We start from the raw sequence: 18,974 nt of genomic DNA on the forward strand, positions 1-18,974 counted from the left end.
ATAGGAGACCTCCCTCTCAAAACTCATGTCTCAAATAGAAGCTAAAATGGAGGCAGCTGTCACTCACTCTCTCTGGCTCAGGCCTCGACTGCCATTGTAGCAGCGAATAGTCTAGAATGACAAGTTCCTTCTCATCTGTCTCTCACAATGGGAGGCCTATACCAGCCCTCAGCCTTGACCTCTTGCCTCATTCTTCATGCACACATCAGTATCTGGATGGTCATTGCTGCTTGAGAAGTCTGTGAACGTCAAATCATAACACTTTGTACACTTATGTGTGTCCATGGCAAGTAGATCTCAATCAAAGCCAAGGATAGAAGTGCTTCAAAAACATTGGCATCTGTGGTCTAGAACTACACTGGCATTTATAATCTAGAACTATGCATTCCAGTATGTCAGTCTCCAGTCATATTTGTCTATTAAGCCCTGGTTCAAATTGAGATGTGTTGTTAAGTACAAAACACGTACTGGATTTTGAAGACTTAGTATCAAAAAAGGTAAAACACTTCACTAATATTTTATAATGATTACATGTTAAAATAATATATTTTGCTAATATTGAGATTAAAACATATTAATAAAATTCAATTCATTTGTTTCCTCTTATTTTAAGTGTGGATACTAGAAATGTTAAATTACATATGTAGCTAGAATGATTTCTTTTGTATTGCATTGATCTAGAACTTTACTCACCATAAGACAAAATCATTTGCCTTTCTATAAACTAAAAAAAAGGGGGGGGAGGGGCTTTGTTCTAAGTAGCCTTCAAAGCTTTATAAGTGCATAGGCTAACACATAGTCCCAAGTGCAATGACACATGGTTGCCCTGGCCAAACACAGCACCTGTGTCTCCCCTTTATCTACGTACTTAAGATATGTGCAGCTCAATCTTGTTAATCCAGTTAAACCATTCATTATTCCTTACACTCTTCTAGTCACATTTTATAGATTCTTCCTTATTAATAATAAATAACATAACAGGCAGAAGGGAAGTTATAATTTTTTAAAAGATTTTTATGTATTTATTCCTGAGACACATAGAGAGAGGTAGAGACACAGGCAGAGGGAGAAGCAGGCTCCCGGTGGGGAGCCCAATGTGGGACTCAATCCCAGGACTCTAGGATCATGTCCTGAAAAGACAGGCGCTCTATCGCTGAGCCAACTGGGCACCCCGGAAAGTTATAATTTATGCTATATATACTCTGAGAGTCAGAGTAAAGAAATATTTAAAATATTCATTGAAAAATCTAGGTGGTTGACATGTATTGAAATGAGGCATAGAAACTAATGCATCCTCGTCAACATTAAATATCTGGGAAGTCAGTACTTGATGGCCATGTCAGTCAGTGACAGGAAAGTCCTACAGTAGATAAAGTATTACATTTCATCCATTATAACTTACTTTTTTCATATTTTAACGTCTTTGAAATCAAGATGCATCTTATGATTGATGGCATCCTATAATTTTTGTCAGGCAGGCAGCGTTCACAACAAACTCATCACCACTTGTGCATGCACGCGCATCATTGTTACTTGTGGCATGATGATACAACTGAAATGTCGACATTTTCATTTCAAACTATTTAAGAACCATCTGAGGAAGGAATACGAGTTCTGTTTATATTTTGAAAACCTTCTACAAACACATTCTAATAAGATAAATGAAGCAACAGCCACAGGTCTTGTAGAGTTGGTATCCATAGCTTATAGAAGAAAATTCTAGGAACAATGTAGAGCAGTCTGAAAAAACCTATCTATCATCAACCATCTTGATGGTCCAGGGGACAAATATTTTTAGATAAAGAAAAAGGGACATTAATAAAACTGAGGGGAACATGATTCAGACTCTTCATGTAGAGAACTTTGAAAATACTTTAACCAATTTATTTCATGTTTATTTCCCATTCACCTATTCACCAAGGTGAGATGGGATAAAAATCTCTATGTAAGTCTGACAGACCTCTTTCAAAAAGTATAAAATTACACTACTAAGTTACAGTTTAATTTATAACTTTTTTCTTAAGGTTCTAAAAAATAATGAGACTTTTCACTGGTACCATCAGAACTCTAATGAAGGGGGATGCCTAAATTGCAAGATTGAAAGGAGGCCTTTCTCAGTGATAAAATATTTGGAGTCCCTTCAAGGTCACCAACTTTCACTATGTAGGCTTTTAGGTTATTTTGCAGTTCTCAAGAAAACACCAAAATATAATGTTATTTGATTGTCTTCAGATAGTATTTATTGATTCCCCAACATAAGGAAGGAAAATATTAGAGAATTTTTTTATCTTTTAAAGATTATCTTTGCTATTAGACTCCCAGTCTTTGTTAGAGTTCATTAGTTTTAGCTGTTTACCTGAGTACACATTCGTAGAACCAATTCTTAACCTATTAATTATAGGCAATATTGATTGAAACTCAATAAATGGCTCATCTATCTATTGAAACTCAACAAATAATTCATGTCTCCTCTTATCTCTTTTTTTTTTTTTTTTTGAGAGAGAGAGAGAGAGCACATTCAGGAGTAGGGAAAGGCAGAGGGAGAAGGAGAGAATCTTAAGCAGGGTGCGCTGACTGTGCTGAGCCAGCCGGGAGCTCAGAGCTCAGAGCCCAGAGCCCTGACAACCAACTGAGTACCCAGGTGCCCCTCCTACTGTCTCCTCTTCATTTCTGTTCATTATGCTTTTCTTTTACATTATCCGTATTTATAATGTACATTTCTAAACTACAATTCAGTCTACTGCCTTTTTCTATATGTTGATTGAACAAACTAGAAAGCAATATATAAAGTCATAATATCATGTTTTGGTAACTGCTTTCTTCTTCACAATCAAATATGATGACTGAACCCATTAAAAAAAAAACACAAAATTATATCAGTAAAATTTCTGTCTGTTGATTGCTTAAAAATCATACTATTTTTTCTTCTCAGCATAGATGGAGAAGGCTTTTTTAAGATAGTTTTTTCTTTTGTTAGAATTATAGATTAATTTTTCATCCTGTTTATAGGGTAAAAAATGTCCTCATGAAATTTTAACTTTCCTTGAATTGCAGTGCAACACCTTTCTGGAGATATTTTTTTTTTTATAGATTGCTCTTATGTCTTGCTCACTCTTTAAAATTCAGCACTTGAAAAACTTTACTCCTGAGTTTAGTGCACTGTTTCTTTAATTACATGCTTCCTGCTTTGGAGATATATATATATATATATATATATATATATATATATATATATATATTATATAAAAAATAAAAATATTTATATTTAATATATATATTTACTAAAGTTTTGCATATTTTAATTTTTCTATAATAGACACATTGTTTTCCACTTTTATTTTTAGTAATAATGTCAAATTCTTTAAACCATTCCGCTCCCCGACTCACACCAAAGTATACAGTTGGTTCATAAGCACCTAGGATGTTTCAGGAGAACTACTACTCCTTGAATCCTTCTTCAATATGAATGTGCATCTTAAATGTATCCTTTTATAAGTTTAAATTTTCAATTTCTTAAGGGCAGGGAACTGAATTCACTTTTGCAATCAGACATAAATATTAGATTAGGAAAATAAAACTTAGATTTCTATTAAGCTGAGTTAATTTTAGGAGAGCAAAATCTTATTTAAAAGTACCTTTATAGTAAAATGTAACAGGGTGGCACCCAGAAACTAATTATTTTACAACTTCCATGACCTCAAATTACTTAAGAAAGAACATTCTGGAGGGTATTGTGCCAAGTGAAGTAAGTCAGAGGAAGACGAATACCATATGACTTCAAGTCTACGTGAAATCTAAACAAAACACATACACATACATCTTGAGATCAACAGAGATCCAGGAAATCAAACCCCTGCCCAGCAGTGTAGTGGCTCCAGTCTTCAAAGGCCGAGGGATGAGTCTGCCAGACAAGAGAGGTTGGGGGGAGATCTGGAGGGCAGGGGTCTCTGTGCAGATGACGGACGCTCTAGCACCTGTGCCTAACACTCCCATCTAACCCCGCAGCTGCAGCCTTAGTGTTGGAGTGAAGTGTTAAAGGTTTCTGGCCAGAGGAGTGGGGGTTCCATCCTGGCAGTAGCCTCATCATGGAGACAGCTTTAGGGAATAAATGGGGAGTTTCTCTATTTCTCACCCTCTTGTGAGAATTCCTACCAATTCCTACCCCCTCGAGAACCAAATAGCTTGAAGAAACAGGAGAGCTCTTGACTGGGGCAGTTTCTTGGTGATTTTGCATAAGAGATGCTGTCTGGATGTGTGTCCCTCATACCAAAGCCACTGGCCCTTTCTCAGCCTCTTGGGCTTTTCTCCTAATGACCACATTTTTGCCAAAAATGGGGATACTTGGCCTGACACACAAGAATATTTGAAGTTCAGACAGTCCTGGAACATGGACTCTAGTTTACCAACCTTCCTGCCTCCCCGGTTTGTTTCACAGTAGTATCCACTCTGGTCTAGAGCTTTTGGCACCTGTATTCTTCTGCATCCCTGGCTCGATTGAAGGAAAGCCTGGAAAGCCACAGAGCTCTTATACCTCATCTCCTGATAGAAGGATCCCTGCCCCAGCCTGTGGGTGAGGGAGGCGGTGGGACGGTCATTGAAAAAAAAAAAAAAAAGAAAGAAAAAGAAAAAGAAAAAAATATATGGATATATATATATATGGATATATATATATATATATCCAAACTTATGTGTGTATATAAATTTTTTTAGTGTATGTATTTATCATCAAGTAATTTTTTTTTCTAGAAGAGCCTGTGAAAGGTAGATTTTATGAGTTTTTGTGTGTCTAAACATTTTTAATTTTTTGTCCTTAATTTGTTTGTTGTTCCCAGAGAGTATAATTGCCTTGCTTAACATCCTTTTCCAGTTCCAGGATCCCTTGTTGGCTCCTAATATAAGGCCTAAGAGAATGAAAATCAGTACTCCATTCTCAGCTTCCTGGCAGCAACGGATGGTCAAGAAACACAGCTACATTTGGTGGACCTAAGTGAAACCTGGTTAGCAAAGGGACATATCTAAAAAAACAAAAACTAAAACAAACAAACAAAACTGTTGTTCTCTGAAAATACAAATAAAAAGATCCAGCTCATATGCTACTTCTGCCCTTTCCTCCCCACTTACTTGCTTGCATGTAATTATGAAGAATGGTCAAGAAGAATGACAATTATCTGACCAAATATCCATCATTTATCTGAAATTGAAATTAAACTGGATGCTCTGTTTGTTGCTGTGTTTACTAAATCTGGCAACTCTTAAGACCATCCTAAGATTAAACACAAACACATACACACATACATTTGAAAGAGACATCTAGAGAAAAAAAGAGTACCATTGTGTTCAATGCCAATTGGCATTGACAGCCAACATTTTTAAGTAGTATAAAATTAGAGGGAATGGACTAAGTAGTGGTGAATGTTCATTTCCGTGGTGGATCGGCTCCAAGAAGTTTTTAAATGCTTGAACTTTAGGAAAAGTTGAAGATGGGACTTGGGTGAAGAGGAATGGAGAAAATTAAATGATCCACTGATATTTAGTCTTTTAGTTCAGCAATGGCTGGTTGAGAAAAGAAGAGTAAGTTCTTCCTAAGTGGAATGCCTGGGTAGCACAGGGTGTGATCCCAGAGTTCCGGGATAGAGTCCCATGTGGAGCTCCCTGCAAGGACACTGCTTCTTCCTTTCTCCCTCTACCTATCTCTCTCTCTCTCTCTCTCTCTCTGTGTGTGTGTGTGTCTCATGAATAAATAAATAGAATCTTTAAAAAAAAAAAAAAAAAGGTTCTTCCCAGGTAGAAGTTTTCTGGATTAGAATATATAATATACCCAAAAGAAAATACTCCCTATGTCCTACACATTTTTTTCAGGGTCCTCAATATAAAGGGAAAGGTTGATATATATTTGATCAAATAAGGAACATAGGGAAGAGTAGAAATCAGTGATGTTGGACACAACGAGTAAGAAAATATTTGTTTTCCAGAAAAGTAAAAACAAGAACATTAACCCACACGATATTTCTTGGGAACAGGAGGAGCCAATATCTTGTTGAAAAATAGCCAATCCATTTTTATTGAGTTTGTGGGGTTCAGTCTGAGAAATGAAACCCTATTAAACTAGTCTTTCACTCCAAACAGGTTTAGGGTTTTGTGTATGTACATATAAGTGTGTGTGTGGGGGGGCACACATTGTATCTAAACACTTGCCTATTTCAGATGAGGTGAATATTTATTCTATATGAAATTATGAACTATATCTATATATACACTGTATATGCCCAAATTGTAGATACCTTGTGTTAGGGTTTTTAAAGAAAGAAAATTTCATATAAAAGTGTACTACCTTAAGCTGCAGAATCTTTTCCTCTTCTAAACAACATTTAAAATCAGGATATGTGAAATATCTTCAGAGGAATGACCCTTTGTTTTGCAGTGAAAGAAAATCTTCTGGGTTACCACCCTTGCTGCAAAATATCACAGAGTCTGCGAAATAAGAAAGTCAATATGTATTAGACAAAGAGAAGAAACGGGTGTATAGAGAGTGAACAGGAAACCAGCGATGAGGAAAACAGCAGGGGGCTGCTTGTTGAGCCCAGTGACCTTTTTCTATTCTTAATACACTGAAGATTGTGTAGATCACACACACACATACACATTCACGCATGCAAAGATTTCTTTAATTTCTTTGGTTTTTGGTATGCAGATAAGGATTTTTCTCTCTTCTGTTTTCTATTTAACTTTAGTAATTTTCCCCATTGAGGTTATTATGCTTGTATATTCAATTCAGTGTAAGCCAAATAGGAGAAAATAATAAGTATCTTGAAGTTTTTCCCACTACTATTTATAAAACTCTCCAAGAACTGCAAGTATTCTTCCCCTAACAAGTAATACTATATTCACCAAGGGAAATGAAACAAAGCTTAGAGTGAGTCTTGCAGCCTATTAAACATTTAATAAGTAATAAGAACCCATCAAAGTATGGACTATATTTTACATTATGACTGCAGACAATCACTTCCCAATTTAATCTGGAGAAGCAAGGAGGAAAGCTATTGTGACGGAAGAATCAAATATAAAGTGACCAAGAATAGCTGATTTATTGTATTTGACGTTTGTTAATATGAACTTTCAAGGACTGGGTCCTGAATGCAGACAGTTTTGTGCCGTTGTCTATGTATGTGTCTCTAGCTCAATATCTCAAAATATTGAGATCCTATTTCATTTCCAATGTCTTAATAACCACTTTGATACATTTATTAATCAGATCTCTGGATTGCAATTTGTCTTGTCTTGTGATATCAGAGACTAAGACCAATATAGGAGACATTAAACATAATTTGATAATTTGGAATGCCTTTCATATTCTGCTTGTCAAGACTGACTAATTTCACAGAATCAAAGTAGAACATTTCGGTGATAGCAGGCTTAGAGTCCACTTCTACCAGGGGCCTATCTCTTGATTCTTCATTCCACCTTTCAAGCCTACTACCTTTATATACCCTTCTGAGGGTATCCTCTACTGTTCAAATGAAATCATCTTCACATGTTATGATAAGTAGGAAGAATTCTAAGATGGCCCCGGGATTCCTGTCCCCAGCTGCCTAGCCCTGTATAATTCCTTCTCCTTGAGTGTGGGTGGAACCCATGACAATGATGAACTACCACTGCCATAATTATGTGATATTTCATGATAGAAATAAAGGGACTTGGTCTATGTAGGCCTGTCCTAACGAAAGAGCTCTTTAAATATTGTCTACACTTCTCCTGATCTCAAGGATTTTCTTTATGGCTTTGAAGAAGTAACCTGCCATGTTGTGAGTAGAGAGCATGGTTAAGGTTGAGGTGGCCTCTAGTTACAGAGAGGGAGCCTCAGCTGACAACCAGCAAGTAAACAGGGAACTCAGGAAAACAACCACAAAAAAAAAAAAAAAAAAAAAAGTCTGCCAACAACCTAAATGAACATGGAAATGATTCTTCCCTAATCAAGCTTTTGGATGAGAACACAGCCTGCCTGACATCTTCATTCAGCCTAATTAAACTCTGAGCAAAGGACCCAGTGGAGCCATGCCCAGACTTCTGACCTACAGAAAGTATGGATTAATAAATGGGTGTTGTTTTAAACTAAGTCTTCATTTGTTATGCAGCAATAGCAAACATGGCTTCTAAATTATGAGCATCATAATATAAATTGAGGTTGGCTGATACTATTCTAAGGGCTCTAAAAGACTTTGAATGCAGGGTGAGGTTAATATAAAGTCCTACCCCAGTATTAAACACATAATACATGCTTAATAAAAGCTGTGTATGTCTACTAAATAATTAAACTTATAATGAAAATTTTACACTGCAGATTCTAAAGCACTTTGAGATATATTGACTTTTTAAATGATAAAATATTGATAGTACTGTTACTATTAAAACACACACTTTAGAAGTGAGAAAAGTAGCTCACTGAGAGGTGAGTGGCTTGACTGAAATACAACATTGGTAAGTGACAAAATTGTCTACCATAATCTCTCTATCTCTATTGAATAGAAATATTGAGAAAATAAGTAGATGGAAACATGATTGAAAATAAACAGGAAAAAAAAATTTAAAAAAAAAAATAAATAAATAAAATAAAAAGAAAATAAACAGGATTCGGATTAATTCATGAAAGCAAGTAAAAATAGCATTAAGAAAATCATTATTGGGGCAGCCCAGGTGGCTCAGCGGTTTAGCACCACCTTCAGCCCAGGGCGTGATCCTGGAGACCCTGGATGGAGTCCCACATCAGGCTCCCCACATGGAGCCTACTTCTCCCTCTGCCTGTGTCTCTGCCTCTGTCTCTGTGGTGTGTGTGTGTCTCATGAATAAATAAAATCTTTTTAAAAAATTAAAAAAAAATCATTATGGGGGAATTTTATCTAACATCTTTGAGTTTCAATTCCTTCATCTATAAAATGGAATTAAAACAGTACCAAACTCATAGAGGGCAGAGCATTCACATAAGCATGTCTCTTGCAGACTGATAAAAGGAAAATGAAAAATGTGGGGTTTTCACATTTACAGCTTTTATAACCTTGAAATATGTTGTCTTTATAGATATCTTCATATATATCAAAAATAATAAAGGAAATTAAATCTCTTGTAAGTTAAATTTTTAAAATAAATTTTACGCACTTAAAACGATGTTAGAGGCCATGGGTTAAATGTATTTTGTTTTTTTTTTTTTAAATATTTCAATCAAATGTTACACAATAGGTAACTTATAAAAGTGTGTTGCTTATAAAAGTGTTTATAAGCTCCAAATTTTTCTATCTACCCTCCCAAAAAGAGCATAAAAAGTGAGGTTCATTTAGAATGTCAATAAAAGCAGAGCACAGTTCTAATTTTACTATCATTTTTAGAATTTCAAAATCAATCAAAATCACTGTAAAATATTAAGCAAAGGATTAGATGATTTTTCAAAAAATCTTTAATTTTTTGAAAGGAGGTCAGGATGTATCTTTTCATTAAACGTTGGAAAGAAAGCCATTTAACAAAGGGCTTCTTGAGGCACTTTCATTGAAATAAGTTTCTCCTTAAGAATAAAAGAGACAACATCAACATATTTATACCACTTATAGAAAAATATTCAAATACCTTCACAAAAAGTTTTTTCTACTTTTAAATAGTTTGATAATTGACATTATATTTCCAAAATTTACTTTGTTTTCCAAATTGCCCATACATTCTTAAAGCCTAGTAGTTACTTTTGATAATTCCAAAATAAGTCACTTCAGTTATTTGCCCAGAATAACTCCATTGGATCTTGAATAGGACTTCCTGACAGATACACTTAGATATGAAACATCTTACAACATGATTGACAGATTCTTACATATATGCTAGAGCTACACAAAGTAGATGTCATCTTCTGGAGCTACAAAAAAAAAATGAGTTTAAAATATCTATTTATGAAGTTTAGCTATTTTCTTTATAATCTCATAAAATTAATAAATTGATAAATATTGATTCATAAATGACCACTAACACTGCATTCTATTCAGAGGAGAAAAATAAAATTAAACTTTAAGTACTGATGCATGCTTATTTTTTTTGTCACCATGTAGCAGGAGTATTTATGAAAGTTTTTCATTTTTTAAAGCATTTGGGTTGTCTCTTTTCTGTAAGTTCAAAATATAAAATATTTGAAGAGTATTTAAAAAGCCAAATCCATGTTCAGTTACTATAGTTTTATGATTTATGCTATCCTAAATTCTAGCAGTGCTTATCTTATACATGAATGTAACAAAATGATGTATCTACCATCACAGATATTAAACTCACACGAGATAACTTTACATAAGTTTTCACACAAAGCCATAGTCATTATTCTTCCTATAATGATGGGATCTTCAAACACAAGAAAACCCCCAACTCCACCCACCCTTACCAAATAACAAAGAAATTGTGATTTTTATCGCCTATATTTTTGTATTTAGTAACACAGACATAAAATTAATTCTATTAATAATCAGAGGCAGGGAAATAAAGGCATATATGTAAAATAGGAAAGCTTTAATTTTCAGAAAAGATTTGGAAGGAGACTGGAAATGATGAAGAAAAAGCTACATGTCTTCTGTGCCTCCAGGCAAAAGAAAAGCTACCTTTACTCATGGTGCTTTGAAAATTGTGTGTTGACTGTATATCTTGACAGACAGCCTAGATTTACAACATTGTTATAAATTACATTAGCAAGTATAAGTGATCAATTGTGTTTACAGACATACACATACATCAGTAATTAGGCAGACAGCAATTACACAACGCCTTTAGTATTTTATTAGGAGGCTTTTTAAATGTTGCAATAACTGCAACACACAGTTGAAGCTTTCCTATAAATAAAGTTCTAGAAACTAAAAAGGATACGTTTTTATTCTAGCACAGGTAAGCATATCATAAAGAAGCTACAATAGATATTGTTGAGAAGGTGAAGCATCAGGAAAAAAAAGAGACATACATAAAGCCAAGATCTTATTAGAAAAACTGAGTAGTCTCTTACGATAATTAGCAGATCATTTTTACTGACAAATTGTTACTTTTTAAAAATCTCTTTATCTCTGGGAGAAATTCAATTAGGTGCCTTCAAGTCCCCTTTGCCTGAACAGCAGTCTCATACACCTTGTCCCTGTCACAGTGCTTGATATTATCTAAGGGTGAGTGACACAAAAGTCCAGGAGTAACAAAGGCTCACTCTGTTCCTGTCAGCAAGCTCTGCTATATCTTTCTTATTGGAAGTACCCAGGAGCTTTCACTGCACAAGTAAAGTCCTCCAGTAGGTAATAGCTGTCCTTGTTTTTAACCATTAATATTCCTGGATAGAAGAACATCTCTCCATTTATCATGGAAATGCCTGCCCCCTTTTGGCCAAAAACCAGCAATTTAATTTACATTAAGAAAACACAAACCAGAACATGCTCCCTTCCCCTTACCTGCTTCTGTCTTAAATAATAGAGTGAGCAGTTCTCAGATTAAAGGAAAAACTAATTATCACGATGCAGAATTCGAGTTCCAGGCAGACTCTATATTTTGTCGTTATGCAGAAGTAGGAGCTTGGAAGGAGCACATGGTTTTAGTTTTAGTTTCTGGATGAAAGAGGAAAAACCACTTGTGTTCAAAGAAGTTCAAGTTTAAATCTGCATGTCTACAGGCATCATATACTTAATACTTTTTCCTGGATTCGGATAATTATAATAACAATAATAGGGGGAAACATAGGTTTCATAAGACAAAAAGTTAAATGTCAAACTTAAAATATGTATTCACTTAAAAACTAATTTTATGTACTCCATAACTCTTACAGGAATCACAAATTACTGCTGCCTAAAAGAAAGAGGAAAAATACTGTTTATATCAGTTGTTAATTTATTGTTTGATTCTGATACTGTGTTGAGGAATACTGTTTCATGAAAAATACAGTATAGGATGTGAAGAACAAGAAATACCCAAGCACAAAAATAGCTGATTCAATCATGAATGCGAATAATCACGGAAGTAAAAAGAGCTGAAGTTTAGGGACAAAAATAGAATGATTTAAAGTGTCAGGTTGGTCAAGAGCTAACCTTTGATTCTGTGATTAAGAATGAGAATTAGGTTGCAGTTCCTGTTGTAAGGAGAAAAAAAACCACAACTAGCACTTCTTGCTTTTGTACTAGAAAGGTGATTATTTAATCAAGAATGACATTGCATTTACTTGCTTCTTTGTGGTAGACTCAGCACCTATGTTGAGATTGGATGACATCCCATTTCTTTTGGAGACAAACTAAAAAAGAAATGGTAGGTTTTTTTTTAAAGATTGTTGGAAAAAACCATACCTATTGACAATGTCACAATATTTTATTTCTTTGTTTAATCAGATCTAGTAAATATAAAACAATACTTCCTGGAGTCTCTTTGGATCTTAAGAACTCATCATTTCAAAGGCACTTTGTTTCAGTTTGCTGTTGCTTATTAACATTCTGATTTGTATTTATTTGGAAGTAGTATCCATTATCCCAAAATAACACTCTTTCTCTCTCTCTCTCTCATGCCCTTATACTCAGAAATCATCTATTTTGTAGGAAGATAAACTTGATCCTCACTTCCTCATTCTATTTTGAAAGAGTAATACCCTTATGAGCTAATGAAGCTGGAAAGATGGCCTTTAGGCCCTCAGCTCTTTTTTTTTTTTTTTTTTTTTTTTTTTTTTTTTTTTTTTTTTTAGAGCATTTACCTCAGAAAACTTGCAATTATAAATTCTTTATCTTCTTTTTTGAGATGTAAATCTGTTTTAAGGCCTCTTACAAATTTTACAACCCAGGAATCCTTTTCTCCAAGGACCTGGAGCCAAACCTCTGAAATATATTCATCAAGGAAGATGGGTCCCCTATCGCCCAGTTTCTGTAGGAGCAGAGGCACCTAACTTCAGGAGGCAGCCTTGCTCCAAGTTCTAAAACTACCTGTTGCCATGAAGGTAAGAGAAAGTTTGCTTTTTGTTTTGCTAAGGCCAATTAACAAATACAGGTGGCCCAGGATTCGCTTAAACATTTTCCCACCCTTCGTTTCCATGGAGTCTTCTGTCTGCCCGATTACAATAAGTCCGAATAAAATCTTCCTTATTTGTTTAACTTCCATCAGTTCAATGTTTGCTTTGACAAAGCCGAAGTAGCGTGTTGGGAAACAATGTTTCTTGTTGTGGTGTGATGTGGGATGATCCTGTAGTCTTTTGTTCAATTCTTTCTTGACAACCTCTAGCTGAAACCTCTTTCAAATTATATCTAGAGATTTTTCTTAATCCTTCTCCCTTTGGGGATTTATTCTCTCATGTGACTCATGTTCCAAGATACAGGGGAAATGCCCCTTACCTTGAAGGAATGTAAATTTTCAGAGATTCTCAGGTATAGGTTGTTGAGACCTAAGAAGGAGTAATTAGATACCCACTAACTGAAGCCAATTATTTAAAAATACAGTTACCAAAATGTTTTAAAAATTGTTATATACCAATACGTTTGACTTTTTAACACATTAAACAATAAAACATAGTGGCTGGTCCATTAGCAATCATGACCTCAATGTGGTGATAAGTGATATTTCAAGATACCCACAACAACTAGGCAACAAGAAAAAAAAATTTCATTGGTATATCAACAGATTAGCTGATTCTACTGTGTGTGTGGCTTCTTTTTCTTCTGTATATTCATAATTTCAGTTGGTGGTTAGTGGGGGGAAAAAGATGTATCTTTTTTTCCCTTTCAGCTATATGAATAGCCTGGCCTACAGTATAAGGACCATGTTTTGACTCCAAATCAGGCCTACAAATGCAAACTTATGGCCACATCAGTCTATTGTGGCTTTTCACCATTAGTGACTATGTGTAGGAGATTGTGCCTGAGTCTCTATAGAACTAAACTATAAATTCCTTCCAAATATCTTCCTTATAAAACTGAAGCAGTGCTAGAATGAAAATTCAAAAGGTTGGAATTCCAACACAATTTCATCACATCTTATTTTTATTAACCTCTAACTGTGTGAACATAAAATGTACTCACTCATCTGACTATGCTAAGTTCCATGCCTTAGGGACAAGCTGTTCACTTTCAGTAGATATTTTTGTAGTGGGAGATAGGAAAGAGCTCCCTGAGAAGGATTTTTTTGAGTAATGGCAGAGATAGGGATCATTCACTTAAAATGTTATTTAACCTTTTAAATACATGGAGTTTTGGAAAAACTCTTCCCATATCAGTTGTATAAAACTGTGTTTGTTTATATATTAGTATGGCATCATACATTTTTCTTAAATACTGGTTTTCTAGCAGTTCCCATGTTGTGTAGATTTTTGTAATTATAATTTCGAATAGACTTTGAAAAAATAAACGGAAATACAGCTAATGAATTCTGTAGGAAAGAAGTACTATATTTAATAACCACTGCTAACCAGTTATTATCAATTTATGTTTCATTCTGATATCAAAACCTCTCAACCTTATTAAAAACAAGAAGTCCAAGAATATTTTTTAAAGATTTATTTATTTATTTTAGAGAGAGAGTGAGAGTGAGGGGAGGAACAAAGGGAGAAAGAGAGAAAGAATCTCAAGCAGATTCCTCGCTAAGTGTGGAGCCCATGCAGGGCTTGATCTCACAACTCTAAGATCATGGCCTGAGTTGAAATCAAGTCATTTGTTTAACCGACTAAGTTACCTATACACCCCATAGGAATTAAAAAAAAAAAAAATGATTCTAGAATTCTCAAACAAATTCAGGATAGAAATACTAATTCTTGAATAGAGGTTTAATCATTACTAAAGGTAGGGAGGGGAATGGTAATTAATACTAAACTTAATACATTTAATTTTTTAAAGATTTTATTTATTTATTCATGAGAGACACAGAGAGAGAGGCAGAGACACAGGCAGAGGGAGAAGCAGGCTCCGTGCAGGGAGCTCCCCGTGGGACTCGATCCCAGGTCTCCAGGATCATGCCCTGGGCTGAAGGCAGTGCTAAACTGCTGAGCCACCCGGGGTTGCCCCATTTAATCTTATATGATATAAACTCTGCCAAAATTTACTATTATGAGATGGGATTCTTTTTTCTCTGCAGTGTGCTTAGTGTCTCCCTGCTAATTCTTTTTGTTTTATAAAACATCAACATTTTAACATTTTCCCTTTGAAAATTAGTAAGGAGATGTATAGAAACAGAAATAATTCAATCTGCAATTGTGTTTATCAGAGAAATCAGTTAGGCCAATGCCACGTATTCCCATCAGAGAATACTTAGCTTGTTTCCTGAAAATAGAGTCATCCGAAAAAATAAGACTGTCAAATTCAGTCATAGATTATTGCCCTGCATCAGGCCAGCCAACAATAAAAGGATTTGGCCAGCAGAATACCAGTTTGCCATTTCTTGTTGATTGGCATAAAGCACACCAGAGTTAGAAAGAAAGGAAAATTTAGATGGCATGTGCGGTTTCACAGCCAGCTCATTGACATAGAACACCTCAGTCTTTGATGCAGAGAGAGAAAGGACCACTGTGTGCATTTTGATTTGATAGCCTCTCAGATTATCTCTTGACCTAACTCCACTCAATCAGATGCCAGGGTTTGAGGGAAAGGGAGGTTATTATAAAGAACAAGGCAAATCAAAGCTGCATCACTGTGCTTTCTGTAGACAAGAGGCAGTTCTACCTTGTGACTTTAGAACAACAATAAGAGCTTAATAAAGGGGAAATATCTGAGAAGTGACAAGACAAATGCACTCTGCAGTATTTTTTGGTGGAATCATTCACCTGGGTGCAGCATTGGTCAGGTGCTGTCAGCTTCTAATCTACCTGAAGACATCAGTCAGAAGCAGATATATTGGCAATACACAAGCCAGGAAGCCATGTAAAAATAGGAAAAAGATGGACTTGTGAGACCTCCCAAGATTTATTCAACTGAGCAAGCCAAAAACATGTAAAACATGTGCCAGTTCCAGCAATATAGCTCCTGAGTAGAAGAGCTGGTGGTAGCTCACAAATTCCTGGGGATATTTTTTTTGATGTTTTTGTCCCTTGATCTATTATCATCCTGAGGCCACTGGCTTAGGTGAGACCAATCACAACTATGATAACAGGTGTTCAGACTCAACAGCTTACTTAGATCTAAATAATATATCTTCCGCATGGAGAATTGTTTATTCAGAAGCTAGCATTTATTTTTTGCTTAAGATATCAGTGTGGCTCACCAGTCCGTGGATGAAGCAATTTTTGAGTTAACGGTCTATGCAGTATCCACAAGTAGAATTAGGAATTTTCGAAATGTAGTAAAACAGTATCTCCTTTCTGAGGTATTTAACTTCTGGATATAATCATTGTCATTCCAATAACTGAGAGAGAAAATCAAAACTAAGTATCCATGCTCTTGATCTGAGAGATAAAATATAGTAATTTATCATCAAAGGAAATAAATGAACTTACCTTTCAAGGTTAGAAATCTCCTTATTCATATTGCTCCTTATTCTGTTGGCTCAATCAGAAAAAGGTGCATGTTTTTCTATCTGTCAGTCTCTTGCACCATGCCTGGAACACAATCTGTCATCACTAATACAATAACAAAAGGGAAAGGTCAATTCTTAACAGATTTTCCCTACCAGAGATACAGGAAGAAAACTGTAACAAGTATATATGGGATACTTAAATATCACCAGGGAAATTAACATTACACTCCCACAATAGTTTCCTAAATGAAGTGTTTATAAACTATAATGTAAGCTAACAGTTTCTTTTTTTTTTTTTTTAAGATTTATTTATTTGAGAGAGAGAGAACCAGCAGGGTGGGGGGAGGGCAGAGGGTGAGATGAAGAATCCTCAAGCAGACTCTCCACTGAGCCCAGAGCCCAACATGGAGGTTGATCCCAGGACCCCCAGATCATGACCTGAGCTGAAATCAAGAGTCAGATGTTTAACCAACTGAGCCACTCCGGCACCCCATAAGCTAACAGTTTCTAAATGTGTCTCTTAAAATTTTGCATCAGAAAGTGTAGTACCATCTTTCACTCTTAGAAGGAGCTTACTTCTGATCTTTAGTCTTTTTTGTGTGTGTGGTAATGACATTTTTTTTCAATTCATTGAAATCTTATTTTAGAAGTGTACTCTAGTGCAAAATAAGTACACTTTTGCATATTAAGAAGCATAGCAAATGCAATTGACATTTTTTGCTGTGGTAAGACAGAAAAAAAAAAAGGAAAAAAGAAAAAAGAGAACTGAGAAAGGCTTTTCATCCAAGTGTGTTTGCTTAGTTCAATGAGACTATTAGAACATAAAATTCTTTAGTGCCATTTTTCAGCTTTTGTCTGTCATTTGTTGGTACTCATATACTAACATAATATTGTTTTCATATTCTTGTGTCTTTTTTCTAACTAAAGCATATATCACCCAAAGAGGCAAATATATCTCATATTTTATTTTAAATACTTACAGCATCTTTCTTACACATGGTATCTAGTTAATAATTATCAACTTAATGTATGCCAAGTCTTTTATGTCATTGCCTGAAATATCTGTCTCCTCCAATCCCAATCCAACTGGAAACCCATCTGGATGCACTTCTCTTATGCTTCAGTGTCACATTTGGATAAAAATACCATAAAGATACCTTTTTTTTCCCACCACAATCCAAAGACTCTTCTTTTCTTTTGAATTTTTTTTTAGATCTGAACCTATCTTTGTGCCTGGTGGAAGTTGAAACTTTCTAGAGAGTCTGCAACTCCGCTATCACCAGAAGTGGGGCTGTTTCCAAGAGATGTTGAGAGCCTTGGGAACTAACTAAGCCTTTAGTTCCCTAGTCAAGTTTCAATTCCATTATCTACTGCTGCTTTTTCAAACATGAGCAGTCTCTTGAAAACATCCACAGACCTTCCATTTCATAGACAAAATAAAGAGAAGATATCAAAGAGAACTCTCATCAACTCTGAGCTTTTCTTTTTAAAGTCTCCCAATGGACCTGCTAGGTCACATCATTCAGAGACCTTGCTCAATGTCTCTTCAGTTTCTCTCCAAACCCCAGGACATCGAAGATCCTTTTATTTGTTACTAAGTCATGGACTATCCCTCAGCACCTGCCTTCCTAGAACCTTTTACAATGATTCTGTATTTGACGCTCTCTTCTTTTGTTCCTGCAACAATAATCTTGTTTCTTTTTTCCCCCATGTCTGATTGTTCCTTTCAGTTTCTTTCCATTTCTTTTATTTCATAAACATTGGCTTTTTTCAAGCAAAAGAAAAGAGATGAAATGCAAAAATATTTGCGACACATTTTTCTTCTAATTAGTAATCGTGCTTATAACCAATGCAAAGCTCCCAAAAATGTTGAATTCTGACATTCTGTCATTTGTTTTATATGTCTTTCCAAATTTCTCCATCTCCATCATCACCAGAATTTTTAGCCCAAACTGTCATCTATCTTACTAGGAATATTAAGAACTTCATGTTTTCGCTGGATCCTCTGTGGAGACCTATAATCTATTTTATACACAGAACCCAGGGTAATATTGGCAAAATAAAACCAAAACATGCCTTACACACACACCAGCACTTCAAACTCTTTTTCTAAGGATAAAGTCCACCATTATTAACCTGGCCAGCAAACTGCTGTATGGTTTTCTTTGCTTTTTGCTGCTTTCTCACATCACACAAGTTCCCTGGCTGCTCTCTGGATTCTAGGTACTAGTCTGCTTACAGTTCCTTTACTGTGCCCTACTTTGTTTCAGTCACTGCAAGATTTGGCATTTACTGTTCTACTTCTAGCTGTGTGTTTTTCTCCCCTTTGACCTACTTGACGCTTATGGTTCATTCAAATTTTGCTGACTCATCACTTCTTCAGGGCAACTCTCCTACCCAACTTCTGACCAAGCTAGATTCCTTTACTTACATTGTTTTAGCACCATGTATCTTTCCTTCATTGCATCATTGTAGTTTATAACCATGATTTAATGTTATGGAATCACTTATGC

General features: G+C 35.3%; 1 long non-coding RNA gene across 2 annotated transcripts in view; it reads right to left on the reverse strand.

Moving 5' to 3' along the window:
- Positions 1–16,040: 16,040 nt before the first annotated feature.
- Positions 16,041–18,974, reverse strand: part of LOC140608036 (uncharacterized) — a 54,437-nt gene continuing 51,503 nt past the window's right edge. For both annotated transcript variants that reach the window (XR_012009982.1, XR_012009981.1), the window contains 2 exons: positions 16,442–16,564; positions 16,041–16,350 (listed from right to left, as the gene is read on the reverse strand). This is a non-coding gene — a long non-coding RNA (uncharacterized lncRNA). The remainder of the gene's footprint in view (positions 16,351–16,441; positions 16,565–18,974) is intronic.

Source organism: Canis lupus, chromosome 17 (genome assembly GCF_048164855.1).
Source record: "Canis lupus baileyi chromosome 17, mCanLup2.hap1, whole genome shotgun sequence".
NCBI classification, from domain to species: Eukaryota; Metazoa; Chordata; class Mammalia; order Carnivora; family Canidae; genus Canis; species Canis lupus.